A 12,165-nucleotide genomic window follows, 5' to 3' on the forward strand; every position below is an offset into this window, starting at 1 on the left:
TTTCAAATCGTTGAACTTGTCCAAATTGCGCGCAGTGATCCTCATTGTTGGCCAGCACGATGCGGCATTCCTTTTCTGTGCTAGAAAAGCTTTTTAGTCGAGTCGTTTAATAAGAAACTTGCTAGATCTGCTAGTAGTTTTATGTGGTGTATGGTTTGATCATGTGCTAGGTGGATAGAAGCACAGAGATGACCATAACATTTTGTTTCTAACGGACGAAACCAGGATAAAGGTAGGTAAATTCTCTGAAGTCATTTTCTGCGAGAGTACTGTAATAATACGGAGTCAGTATAAGCTAATGCACCTTCAAGTCATTTTCAAGTAACTGTTGCGCCTGCCTCTCCGGCTAAGATAAGTTCAATGCATTAGCTCTCCTTGTTCCCTACATCAGTCAATGTGGGAGGCCTAATGCGCAGCTCGCTATACTGAGAGATCTGCTTGGGATCAGTGGAGTGAATAGAATATAGATCACCGAACAGACAAAGTTATCACTAGCTAATGAATGTTGTTCATGATTTGATCTCTGACATTTTACCTTGTTTATTTACCCTATACATTTATTTATAACCTCAGCTAGAAGTTGTTGAAAAGATAACTAAGTTGGTGAAGAGCTCACCCCGGCAACACGTGACCTTATTGCCCAACAAAGGTCTTTTGCTGTCACGAGTGTTTTCATTTATGAGTCTCGCAGCCTGAGACGAGCGCGGTTCTTAAAATGAAAAGCGTTTTTCCGTCGCTTATTTCAGACTGAACGGTGAAAAAAAATTTAAGAAGTGAATTTTCAGTCCCTCGAGTTTTGATTTTATGACGAACTTTTTGTAAAGAGGCGATGAAATGTGTAGGGGAATAACAAAATTAGCCGCTGTGGTAAGTCGGGTTTTACAATAACTTTTTTGTGCGATTTTTCAAGAGTTTTATTTTTGTCAGACTGAAAGTTTAGTCCGAATTACAGCAATGTCACGAGCTCTGTCATGATCACCTTGGTTTGCAAAAAGCGATGTCAACATAGAAAATGATTAGAAATGGCAGTGTTCCTTAATCAACGCTCTCTTCACTTCTATTCGAGATTTCCCGCATTCGCATCAACTATTTTTCGATTAAGTAGAAATATATAAAAAAAAATTCAAACGACTTATCGTGGATGTATAAATCAGCTATGCCTCGTCGAATTAAAAAATTTATGGCCGAATCAAATTCGGAAGATGCACAGAATTCCAAAGGAAAGACTCTTTGAAATGTTCTAAGTGTATTTGATGTTTATTAAGAAATAGTAAGCGATTTCGAATATTGATTGGGCTTTGTTGTGGACGAATCTTCCAGCTTTGAATATACTTACAAAACAATCAGCACTGCAATGTAAACGGGCTGTGATTTCAACTGACTATGCCCCACAATTAAAAGTTGCTGCAGAATTTCGTCGATATAACTTATCTAAATCCCTTAATTAAAAAGTTTTTATCAGAGATAACCAAATTCTGAGAACTTTTTGGTTTCACAGGTTTTAAAAGGTTTTAATGTAAAAAGTACTCCTCTCACAGATCTGTGTAAGAACAGTGTATCGTTTTGCTATCCCCTAGAATGAAGTTAAAGGTCAAATGAACCAAAATTTAGACACTTTTTTCATTTGAGTTCAATGTGTTCATTAAGTATAAAATAAACATATTCTGAAGTTTCAAACGAATTGGACGAAGCATTGCGGAGATATTGTAATGTTAAAATCACTGTTTTTTATCCTTCATAATCGTAGAGCGGTCGGGAAAATTGTCGGATAATTGTCGGAAATAAAACTTGTGACGTCACATTTCTATGAGTTGATAGCTAAGGGGGCCGAAGGCCGAATGAACTATCACCTCGTAGAAATCGAGAGCGAATAATCTAATTGTTTTTGTAGAATTCTAACTAAATTTCCTTCAAATAAAGATTTTTCAATAATTTCCCAACGTAGCATTAAACTTCATGCTTTAGTAGAACGGACTGAAATGTTATTTAAAGCTTGCATTTGTGCACGCGCGCTCGTCAGCTCATTGAAAATTTTAAGGTTTTATTTTAAAGCCACATCATGCGAGTCAATTTCCTTTCTATATGGTTAACGTTTTTGAGAATTTAATCATCCAGTATTATTTTTAAATCTTCCTCAAAATATTACAGAAACTAGGAAAAGTTGCCATCATGTCGACGACCTCCAGCCACTGCATTCTAATTAACAATTAGATTATGAGCTCGAGATCTACTAATCGTTCAAAATTTTATATAAATCCTCTTCACAGACACCTGGAAAACGCAAAGAAGCGGCGGTCATCTTGTTTACAAGCTCATACAGCTATGCTACTCACTATCTACAACATAGTGAGAAGCGTAGCCAATCAGAAAACGCCATTCTGCCATGATAGAAGGCTAGTAGATTTATACTAATGGCTGATAGTATACGAGTAGCTCAGCCAACAGATTGCAGCAGGTGCATTAGTAGAATTCTACTGATATGGGAGAACATCAAGCTTTACCAGAAGATTTATGGAAACAAGTATTATTTCTCCAGGTCACGTTGTGGTGGGAATAAAGGCACTCCCGGCGATTTCCCTCCCTTTTATACACCTCAATTTGTGAAATTCCTACCTTTGAATATACCTGAAGCATGAGAAAGGTACGCTTTATAGGCGGAGCCCCCCCGTGCAGGTCATTATAGGAAGTGCTCTCCCATCCCTTACCCCCCCCCCCCTTACCCCCTCCTTGGGAGCTTAAGCTAGGGAAATTGGTCGGCAATTTGAAAAGCAAAATTATTTTTGGAATCAGTTAACGTTTTCAGAGAAATATAGAAAACTGTCAAGAGTTTGAAAAATCTGTAAAAATTTTACACTGTGGGGATATGAAGCTAGGCCATATTTAAGGTGAGAAGGCGGGGTTTTTCTCGCAATTAACATTTCACAAAGGCCAGGAAAAGTGCAAGCACTTGCTTCTTCTGGCTTTGCCAGTAAATAGAGTTATTGTGTTGTTGCTATTTGGCCAGTGCTCCTTCATAGAACTGTTTTCTATGGATTAGAGGTAATGCACTTTAAATTTCACCGCGCTGTTTTAGCTTCCTTGTAAGCTTCATGTTCCTGATGTTCCAGTCGCCTTTGCCGTACCCTGCATGTGATCAGGCGCCGGCGTCTCTTTTAATACAGAGAGGGAAGGAAGGTTAGATAGCCATTTACCGTTGCCGTTATTGTTGTTTCCCAAAGATTCCAAATAGCTTTGGGCCACTGCATTAACGTCAAACCTTCTAACTCTTTCCGCGGCTTTGCTGTTATTATTTTGCAATCTTGCAGCAAAAGCAACGCGATATACAGTCGGGGTTGTTTAAAAGTCTTCCATCTAAATCGTTTTTATGAGAACACTGACTAAACAGGTCCGATATGAAGGTTTAATTAAGAAAGAGTCAGACTTGGAACAAGGGAATTGCTGTTCTCTCAACTTAGTAACAGAAGATTCAGGCTGAGTTGTACTTGGTGTAAACATTAGTCGCAAGTTCAGGCTGTCAGCGAATGACAAAGATGAGTTAATCATTCTCAGTCTTCTCAGAGAGATTCAAAATGTCAGATTTGAATGGCGCTTGACAGTGGGTCATTTCCGAGTTGCCCTTTTAATTTGTGTGAAAACGATTCTTTGAGTGCATGAAACCATTTATATATTAAAATGTGTTTCAACTGCAAGTTTACGAGACCTAGTAAGACCTCGTTTCGCTCGTTTTTGCAACTCGGAAATGGCCTGATAAGGCCTGTAAAAATAAATTGCTATCCAGGAGCAGAGGCTCCCTTGCTCGTCTCTATTATCGTACCCTGGATGACACAGAAAACAGTAGCAAATACAATAGTATTTGTAACATAAAAGTAACCTGCAACTTCATGTGACAATAATATGATAATAGAGAAGTTCTTGAAAAGAAGAATCAATGATATTTAGGGTACTCATTTGCGTATTGCCGGAGATGATACATTACAAACCGGACATGGAAAATGGACAGCGGAAATGAAGTGTCAATAGAATCATAGTTGCCGAGAACATTAATTGTCAGTACGTGAAGATTTTGATTGAGTCATAACGAAAAACGTTCATCTGTTATGATTACTCATGACACTTAGCAGTTGCAATTGGTATCTGTCAAATGTTTGCTTTTGGAAGTTCCATTAGGAGCTGTCATATCGCATCCGTCTAGCGGTTTGTTTGAGATGTGGGTTATTTCAGTTGCGATATAATTTCAAAACCAATTGCAAAGTGATCCCTGTTTTCAGTATTGCGTGTTTTCTATATTTTTAAATACTGAACGGAACATCCTCACGATAGTTAGTCTGTGGATTTAATTTAATTCTGCAGGTAAGTCTAAGGTTAGTATATTAAGGCAACTATAACTTACTATGGGGGGAAGATCATGACTAAGGTGATCAAAGTGAAAGAAAATCTTGCCCAGTAGATGTTCGAAGGGAGTATGTTGTTTAAAGGAGCTACGTCACGGTTTTCACATTTTGAAAAGTTTAGCCGGAAGTTTTCAAGTTCGTCGTTTGTAATCCGAGTCAATCTTTTCCATCCTTTTAACTATCCTTGTTCCTTTATGGTTAATTACTAGCTTTTTGGTGTTTTCCTATCTCAATAAACTATTATTTTCAGGCTTCTTTCAATTTAAAGGTAATTTTGTACGTGAAAAAATACCTTAGAATACAGTGACTGAGTTCCTTTAATAGAATAGCTTGGTATCGCTTACTTTCGCTTTAGGGGAGCAAGGAAGACGCGGTGTTGAGAGCGCTCGCCTGCTATGAATGTAGCCCGGCTTTGATTCCGGCCCATTGCATGCCATATGTGGGTTGATTTTGTCGTTGGCTCTTGCCTTGAGGGTTTTTCGCCGGGTTCTCGGGAGAAAAACTCTCCATATAAACCAACACATCCAAATTCCAATTCGATCGACCAGGATAGAAGACCTGTGTGAAAACCAGCTGAGGGGGATGTGGTATCCTTCCTACATATTTAATTAGTGAGTTACTAGACTTGTAAGGATTTTGGCTCTGCGATCTTCACAAAGCAAAAGCAACGCCAGAAAAAAAACAAGTCTTGCTTCGTTGCATGAGTTCTTTGATATCTTATAATTACATGCAACTTTACGCCCTCATGTTTTAGGTTATCATCTTTTTTTGGAAAACGTCAGAAGGAGCAACAATGACTACAAATATTAGTAACAACAACAGTGCTTCAAACTACAGCTACGACAAGATGATATCTCACCTAATTCCTGCCTCAGAATGCATTCCATGGCTTGTTGTGCTCATCCCTGAATGTCTGGCCACAGCCATTCTAAACATCATCACCATTATTGTATTTGTGAAGCAGCGTCAGCTACAGCGGCGGAGCACATACTTGATCATCCATCTGACGATAGTCGATCTCTTAGTTGGCACAGTTTCAGAGCCTTTGAATATCTATGGTGCAATGCTCGACTGTATTTTCGAGGACAACATCCCGTATTTCTAGTGGCTAATACATCTACTTAATAACGTACGGTTGTTCTTCCCGTTGGCCTCCCTAATCAATCTATCTGTTATCTCCCTAGAACGGTTACACGCGACCCTTCTTCCATTCAGACATAGCCTCCTTAAGAAATGGGTTTATGGAGTAATGATCGCTGCCATTTGGATAGCGACAATATCGAGGGAATATATCCTAGCGCGTCTTCACTTCTACCCCGCAAGCTTTGATTTAAACACAGCATCAACGCTCTACTACTTTCATTATTTCGCTTCCCTTTTTGTTATTTGTGTCTCTTGTGGTTTCATCTTCATAAAAGTTCGTTGCAGTCGTCATCCTCGTCATCATGGTGCAGCCAGTCCGAGAGAAAGAAAACTGACGACTACTTTGCTTATCATTGCGCTTGCGTCTTTATTGAGTTGGCTGCCATTTTCTATTGTTTACTTCATTATTAGTATTAGTGACTCTTGGAACTTATTGTACTACTTTCACATGACTGCGGTAGTTTTATATTTGGCCAACTCGCTAGTTAATCCCATAATATACTCTCTCCGGATGCCCGAATTTAAGGCATGTGTAGTAAGAATGTTCCGCACTGCTCCAAATCGTGACAACACAGCCGATTTGCCTCTTAACAATCATTAAGAAAAACTCTTCAGTGGTATTTGTATGTTTTGTAAATCAGTTGAAAAGAGTGAAAACATAGAAAACAAAAACATCTTTTTAATACCAATGTGACGGTTATAGGATGTTAATGGTCTCTCGGTCTTTTTGAAAATCATTTAAAATAGAGTCATTGCTAATCTTAAGTAACCAATATAAATTCATTATTTTAATTACTGTTCGTTTATACTCTTGGAACTCATTTCACTACTTTCACATGACTGCTTTAATTTTATATTTGGCCTACTCGCTGGTTAATCCCATAATATACTCTCTCCGGATGCCCGGATTCAAGGCTTGTGTAGTAAGAATGTTCTTCAAGGCTCCAAAACGTGACAATGCAGCCGATTTGCCTCTTAACAATCGTTAACACAAACTCTTCAGTGCTATCTGTATGTGTTGTAAATCAGTTGAAAAATGTGAAGTCGTTTCAACAAAAACAGATCTTTATTTAATACCAATGATGGTATATAATCGATGTTAATGGCCTCTCTTAATCTTTTTATAGTATCTTTAAAGATCAACCTCTTTTCTGAAAAATCTGTGTACAGGATAAAAGTTTAAAATGTTAGTAACAAAACTAATGTGTTTCTAATTCAGTTTCAGAAGTTCCTAAATAAAGTAAAGTCAGATGGAAGTACCTTTCACTAGTTTCGGAACACTTTTCTTGCATATTGCTTCTGTTGTTAGAATTACTCTATCAGAACTGATCTAAAGTCGCAAATTTCACTATGCTTTTTACTAATTAGCAATTAATTGATGTAAAACACATGAAAAGTGAGGGTAAAGATAGTAAAATTCCCTGCTTTTCGTTTCAGTTGAAAATACGTTTTCTTCTTATCAAAAAGATTGATATTTTTACCACATAAAAAATAATCTTAAACATTTCGTTCGGTCAGGCCCATAGAATTTTGTGATTTTATTTTACAGAGGAATGTTAAGGCCCTGTTCGCACTACGCGGGACCGTAATTGTTATCGAGAATGGTGCAACCTATCGTTTCAGAGTCCTCCTGCTTTAAACCCTCGAAAATGTTAAAAAAAAAACGCCATTTTTCAACACAACAAATTCCACCCAGCATGCCTGTGTTGCAGAGCACATGACCTCGAATTCTGGGAGGCGGTCGAACGCCTTGCATTCGAACAGCAAAGATTCAGAAAAGTTGAACTGGAGATTTTTGATCAATGGAAAGCGCCCGTAGTGCCAGTTGATTCCGAATAAGTTATACTTGGTGGAAACATTAGTTGCAAATTCAGGCCATCAGCGAATGACATGCATGTGTGGATCGTTCACAATTAATTAATTTATATCCAGGAGTAAATATAAGCTCCTTTTCTATCGTATTCAGAATTACACAAAGAAATCCGAGAACGTTTTGTAGTCGTAATGCTGGAGACTGTACATTACGAAGGCTTGTGAATCAAAACGAACCGCGGATATGGAAAATGGACAGCGGTGAAGAAGTATCAACAGAACGCAATATTGGCACACAGTCTGGCAGTTGCCAGTTTTAATTAACATCTGCCGACTGTTTGCTTTGAAAAAACGAACAAATTAAAGTTCCATAAGGAACTGTTACATTGCCATCCGTCTAGTGGTTTGTTTGAGATGTATATATGGGTTATTTAAGTTGTATATAATTTAAAAACCGACTACAAAGTGGTCTATTGAGTTATATTTTCTAGTATTGAGCGGAGCATTCTCGATCTCAAGGTGGTTTTTCTGCGAGAAAAGGTTTACCACTTAATTCTGAAGGGAAGTATAAAGGTTAGTATAAGGTGACTGTAACTTGTTATGGAAAGACGATCCTGATTAAGATGATCATAGGGAAAGAAAATCATATTCAGATAATATTTGAAGGGAATAGAATATATCCTTTAATTAAAAGAAAAAATTACTTCTTAATGAACTAGTCAGTTACTAGATATTTTTAAGGATTTTGGCTTTGGCGATCCTCATAAAACCAAAATAAAAGCAAAAAACACAAGTCTGTATTCTTTGCAGCATGGATCTCTGATATCTTAACTTTCAGCCCTCATTTTTAGGTGCTCTAGTTTTTAGAAGGTATCAGAAGGAGCGGAGCAAAATGATTGCAAATATCAGTAAGAGCAACAGTACTGCAAACTCCAACTACGACAAGATGATGGCTCGCCTTCCTGCCTCAGAATGCAATCCATGGCTTGCTGTGCTCATCCCTGAATGTCTGGCCATAGTTATTCTAACATCGTCACTATAATAGTATTTTTAAAGCAGCGTCAGTTACAGCGACGGAGTACATACTTGGTCATTCATCTGCCGGGCCATAGTGGATCTCTTAGCTGGGGAAGTTTCAGGGCCTTTGAATGTCTATTATGAAATTCTCGACTGTATTTTCGAGGATAACTTTCCGTATGACACTTTGCCAGGTTTTCTAACTATTGGCGTAAGATTGTTTTGCCGGTTGGCTTCCATGATCAATCTAGCCGTAATCTCCCTAGAACGGCTACACGCGACCTTTCTTCCATTCAGACATTGCTCCCTTAAGAAATGGGTTTATGGAGTAATGCTCACTGCCATCTGGGTGACGACTATATCGAGGGAATGTCTCCGACTACGTTTTCAGTTCTACCCAGCAAAATTCAACTTAAACATGGCATTAACGGTGTACTACTTACATCATTTCGTTTCTCTTTCTGTCATTTGTGTCTCTTGTGGTTGCATCTTCATAAAAGTTCGCTGCAGTCGTTATCGTCATCATCATGGTGCAGCCAGTCTGAGAGAAAGTAAACTAACGACTACCTTACTTATTACTGCGCTTGTGTCTTTATTGAGTTGGCTGCCATTTCCTATTGTTTACATCATTATTAGTCTTCGTGACTCTTGGAACTCATTTTACTACTTTCATATGACTGCGTTAATTTTATACTTGGCCAACTCGCTAGTTAATCCCATAATATACTCTCTCCGGATGCCCGAATTTAAGGCATATGTAGTAAGAATGTTCTGCGGTCAGTGCTCCAAATCGTAACAACACAGCCGATTTGCCTCTTAACAATCGTTAACAAAAACTCTTCAGTGGTATTTGTATGTTTTGTAAATCAGTTGAAAAAAGTGAAGACATAAAAAACAAAAACATCTTTTTAATACTAATGTGATGTTAATGGTCTCTCGGTCTTTTTAAAAATCATTTAAAATAGAGTCATCACTAAGCTTAGGTAACCAATATAAATTCACTAGCACCAGTGTACCACCGAAAATATGCTATGGCCTAGATTATATTTTGGCTACTTTATTAAGAGGAATTAGTATATACCACACAAGTGAATAGATCTTTTCGCGCGCTCTGATTGGTTAACTCAGAGGTGATTAGCAAGTACTATTCACTTCCACTGCTTGCACTGAAAGTTAATTTTCTTCGTTTAAGTATCATTGTTATAACTGTGTGGGTGTCAACTGCGTTAGCCCCACCAAAGTTGCATTAGCTGCGATCCATTTCAGGCTGAAGGTCAGTTACGGGACGCTTTCCACTCGACCCAAAATTCCGGTGTGAATTTCCGGAAATTTCCTGAGATGATTGGAAGAGAATTTTCCGGTTCGCTGCACCGGAGTGAAAAACGATAAGCTGCGCTTTTGTTCGCCTGGAATTTTTCAATGACTTCGAGGTTTGAAGCGAAACTGATACAGAAGCACACAGAACACTGATACGTCAACATCGTGTCTTTTTACAGACCATAACAGCAGGGAACTTATAAAAACCACAGCGCAGCAAAAATGTCGAAAAGCAAAGGGTTAATGAGTGGTACAATGGTTGTGCGCGCTTTATAAATCGTACATTTCTTAACCAACCTATGATATGCAAAACAAACAAGTACACCACGGGCTTATATTTTTAATGGAATTAAACGCTTTCTTGACAAATTTAGCTGTGGCTAGTATTTATCGACAGACAAGCGGCAAGATTATAATAGATGGGATGTACAACTCGCTGTGATCGTGGCCAAAAGAGCTAATGCTGAATAGAAAATTGCGGATTTACATAATTTCCGAAAAAGAGAACCCCCTGAGGTATACCCAAATTGTCAAAAATTTGTTTTGCGGGAAATTTCCGTTCCATTTGATTTTCATGCTAAAAGTTCAAGAATTTTCGGTTGAATAGCTCGCTTTCGGAAATTCAGCAATTCTTAGTTGCCTCCTTCTTGAGGCTGCTCGCGGCTACGCCGCTCGTTTTCGCGGCTCCAGCGCTTTATGAGCGCGCTAAAATTGCTTATTATAATAATTCCGAGGAAAATGAGAAAGCATATTACGTTCGTAAATTTTCTTGTTTACATGAACGACGAAATTCCCTCCATTTTCTCAAACTTGAAGCCAATCTCTAGGACCAGGGGCCCGTTTCTCGAAAGCCCTGGAAACTTTTCGGGCCCGTAAAGCCATTTTTAGTCCATCTGTATCTAAAAACAGAGAAGTGTATACGCCTGAAACTTCTTGTATGATGGGAACTTCTCTTCATATTAAGAATATGTGAATAAAGCAGCTCTGTAATCGTAAGGTTCGAGATTTTGCTATGGCTTTACGGGTCCGAAAAGTATCCGGGGCTTTCGAGAAACGGGCCCCCAGGGCCTCGTTTCTAAGAAAGCCCCGGAAACTTTTCGGACCCATAAAGCCATTTTTAGTTCATCTGTATCTATAAACGGAGAAGTGAATACGCCTGAAACTTCTTGTATGAAGAGAACCTCTGTTCATATTAAGAATAGGTGAATAAAACAACTCTATAATCATAAGCTTCGAGATTTTGCTATGGCTTTCTGGGTGCGAAAACTTTTCGGGACCTTCGAGAAACGGGCCCCTGGCCGGGACGAGCGAAATCATAGTCATCCCCAGTGCTTCTCGTTTAAAAATGTCGTCAGGCTCTGGGGACGAGAATGAAAAAGAATGTGCTGATCTATCGATTCCTAAACATGCGGAAAGAACAAGGAAACATTTCTTGTGGGACTCTTGTTGTAGGAAAGAAAGATTTTTGGAACAGAAATATTGCTTTATGTACGTTGTTTTATGACACCCAAACCTGCCAGGTATGTGTATGTATACAAACAGGTTACAGATTACACTTTTCAGACATCTTTTTTAACGTAAGTAGCATGTTGGGTATGGGATTTGAGTGAGGCCTTTGAGCTGCTGTTATTCTTTTAATTCCAAACTTTCGCCGATCTACGGCATTGTCAGGAAATGCAAAGAAAATAATCCAACGTGCGTAATATATAAAACAATGTAGGTGACAAAAATTATTAGAATATATAATAAGAACAATGAGTGGTACAAATGTGGCGATGGTAACAATATCATATAAAATCGCTAATGACAAAAGATATACTAAGGCAATCCAGTTTAAAATAAAAGGTCTTTGAGTTCAACACGGTATTCTTCTAGGGAATTGAGTTCGGGCTTACACTTTCGGATATGAAAAGCCTCGAATAATTACGACTAAGTTGACGTGGTCGTTTTTTTGTACAATTATTTTGACATCAGTGCTTTGATTGTTAGTTGTCTTTTGGCCCGTTGGGATGTATTTTATTTTTGCGGACGAATTGTCATATTTGTTCAATCGTGTGGTGCCTGTGATGTAGATTTTCTTTTTATGTCCCTTACGTGTGATTTGATACACAGCATTTCCTCATAGGCTCGGGTTGGTGCTTGAGATGAGACAGTTTGGTCTGGTGCATGTGTGCTGTGAGGCGTTCTTAGAGAGGCTTGTCTTGGTGTGAGGGATTTGTGAGTGGCACGCCTTCTCTGTAGATGATTTTGGTGATTTTGTGGTCTAGTCGATCTGAGATGACTGGGATTTTGAAGTATAACCATTCTGTGTATGAAGTTTGCCGGTCTTGTTCGTGATTCCAGTGGTGCTTAGTTTCATCTATGATGTTTTCTGGATATCAGTTAAGGCGTAGGATGTTATCAAATGCATGGTCTTGTTTATCGGATGTTGTTTGAAATATAGAGATTCTCTGCTGTATATGTCTTGGTTCATTGTGGATGAAGT

At 38.5% G+C, this 12,165-nt stretch overlaps 1 protein-coding gene and 1 pseudogene across 1 annotated transcript in view; both read left to right on the plus strand.

Annotated features, from left to right (window-relative positions):
• Positions 1–5,151: 5,151 nt before the first annotated feature.
• LOC149098001 (histamine H2 receptor-like) lies at positions 5,152–6,645 on the plus strand (annotated as a pseudogene).
• A 4,396-nt stretch (positions 6,646–11,041) lies between these two features.
• LOC149098002 (uncharacterized) overlaps positions 11,042–12,165 on the plus strand; it is a 21,974-nt gene continuing 20,850 nt past the window's right edge. The window contains exon 1 of the mRNA XM_089277099.1: positions 11,042–11,200. The gene's annotated coding sequence lies outside the window, so the exon portion shown is untranslated. The remainder of the gene's footprint in view (positions 11,201–12,165) is intronic.

This window comes from Orbicella faveolata, unplaced genomic scaffold (genome assembly GCF_042242905.1).
Source record: "Orbicella faveolata isolate gen_17 unplaced genomic scaffold, um_ofav_v1 contig_46, whole genome shotgun sequence".
Taxonomy (NCBI): Eukaryota; Metazoa; Cnidaria; class Anthozoa; order Scleractinia; family Merulinidae; genus Orbicella; species Orbicella faveolata.